The sequence below is a fragment of the Pinus tabuliformis genome, chromosome 8 (assembly GCF_031772625.1).
Source record: "Pinus tabuliformis cultivar Carrire ecotype Pingquan chromosome 8, CPIR1, whole genome shotgun sequence".
NCBI classification, from domain to species: domain Eukaryota; kingdom Viridiplantae; phylum Streptophyta; class Pinopsida; order Pinales; family Pinaceae; genus Pinus; species Pinus tabuliformis.
Window position 1 is genome coordinate 1,664,112,456 of NC_142294.1, and position 2,711 is coordinate 1,664,115,166.

Consider the following 2,711-nt stretch of genomic DNA (forward strand, 5'->3'; position numbering starts at 1 on the left):
GGGAATCAGGCAAGGTTATGATAGGGGAAGAATTCTTGGAAGACTTCTTCTTACTTTTAGTGTTAACCGTGCCAATCATACCATCGGCGGCATGAGATCCCGAAGGAGCTGCAACGATTTGATTTTTCTTGGGAAGATCGTGGATTTTTTCATGTAACGTACCCGACTGAGTATACACCAAGTCAAGGTACTGTGCTTGAGCAATGACTTGCTCCTCAGTAACCACTCCGTCTTTAGCAACATCTTCAGTGATATTTGGAAACAAAGATTTTACAAACCACTCAGCCAAGATCTGATCCAGAATAAATACCTTCACTAAACGACGTCGACGTCTCCACTCATGAATATGATCTGAAATGTACGTGGATGTCGATTGTTTTAGCAAAGTTAACAATTCTGTGCCATTGTCATATTAGACTGGCAACTGAAAATGAGTTAAAAACGAGGTAGCTAACTGACTAAAATTATAAAAAGTGCCTCGTGGTAACTCAATGTACCACTTGGCCGCGAGATCAATTAGAGTGTGCTGGAAAAGCCTAAGACAGATTGAATCATCTGTGATGGAGTTAGATGCACACCAGAGGTGGTAAGTCATCACATGGTTCGACGGGTCCTCTCCTGATTTACCTTCGAACTTGGGAATGTCAGTGGGCAACTTATTCGGCATTGGCGGCCAAAACGTAAGATAATTAATGGGATCGTTCGTTAGGCGCGACAAGTCAGGAAAGTCCAAAGTTGTGATAAACGGTAACTGCCGATTAGGATCCCTAAAACTCTGGGTCATGAGACCAGCCCCGGGAGGAGGATATCCAGGATAACTAGGAATAGGAATCACATTCAGGATATTGTATCCTCCTGGAAAACCAGGATTAACAGGACCGTACTGGGGTTGTTGAGGTTGTTGATAAGTGTACCCAGGATACGGTTGATACTGATAAACTGGCTGCTGGATAGCAGGACCGAATTGGTACTGTCCCTGGTACGGTTGATAGGTGAATTGTGGTTGACTTGTGACAACTGTACTTAAACCAGGTTGTCCTACAGGCATCTGAACCGAAGTTTTAATCGTAGATCCAGACGGTGGTAAAGATGTCTGAGGAGTAGATACAGGAACAGTAGAAACCGGAGCTGTCGATACTCCAGAAGTAGGTGGGGTAGATTGAACAGATGTAGCGGCAGTTGTAGCAGTCGTTTGAGGTGGAGTACGAGGTGTACTGGGCCCAGGCTGAGAAACTACCGAAGGTACAGAAGTTTGAATGTTAGACTGGACTGGTTGCTGGGGTGTACCAGAAACTAGGGGTTGTCTAGTTTGAGATGACAATTGTACACTTGGCTGCAACATCTGTTGGGTTTGCGATGGATCCCACACTATATTCATTCCGGGGTACTGACCCATAACAGGTTGAGAATACTGAGGACCATAACTGGGTTGAGGGTAGGATTGATAATTGAAAGGTACATTTCCCGTTCCTTAAACATACGTTTGACCTTGGGGTGGTTGGAAACCTTGGTTCGAGTATTGACCTTGGGGTTGATACCCTTGAGGCACATACTGATACTGGGGTTGACCTTGGGGTACATATTGAGTCTAGGGTTGACCTTGAGGAACGTACTGTCCCGTAGATATGTATTGTCCTTGAGGTTGCCCCCTAGATGCAAATTGTGTACCTTGAGGTTGCCCCCCAGGCGTTAATTGAGGCTGCCCCCCACGCGGTAACTGGCCACCTTGAGGTTGAGGATTGGGAATAGAACCTGACATCATAAGAATGTCTTCTATGCTCAACGGCTTTGTACCATTGTTTCCAATTAATAACCCTTGCTCAATGGGTTGAGGAGATGCTCCCAAAAAAGTACCAGAAAGAGACTGATACTCGGAGGCAATAGAAGGATCGCCATACAAAAAGGATTCAGGCGATTGAGTAAACATGGACGACTGTCCTGCCATATTGACGGGAATATAAAAACCTCTAGGTGTTGAGTGATAAGAAGCACGAGGTGGTGAAAAACTTAACCCTGAGTTTTCTAAATAATTAGTCAAAGAAAGATACCAAGAACTACTCCTAGGTGGACTGTAAAAAATTGATTCACGCTCCCTTAGTTCAATGACAAGTTGATTTTCAGGGATAGGGATTCCTACTTCTTCTTCTTCCGGAGCAAGTTCTTCAATAGAAATAAGTCTAGAAGGAAGACCTTGAGTGGTTACTCTTTCTACCCTAGGTGAACCAGGACCACTAAAAGTTGGAGAAACAAACCCCAATGTCGGAGTAGCAGCAAATTCACTTTCAGGTTCAGATATTTCAGGTTCTTCACCTATATCACTAGTAGATGAAAAGCTACCAGCGATTTTGGAGACAGACACTGTCTGTGGATTATATTCTGCTACTGGCATCTGAAAATCAGGATGTACTATCAAAGAAGATTCTCCTTCTTCCGGTGACCCTACTCTACTGTCTCTAGGAGTTACGAGGACTTTTAAGCCTTCAAGTTGGCTCGGTACTTCCTCAGGAGGTTGGCCCCAAAGTCTACAGGACTTCCTCAATAACTCAGCCACGTTTATAATCTCAGGAGACTGGCCCCGAAGTCTACGGCACTATCTTGGTAATTCAGCCACAGTTAAAGACTTTTAACTACTTCACACACAAACAAAGTAAAATCTCAATAAAAAGCACCTAAAGTCTCTAAAGAACCAAACAAATTTGAATCACACGCCT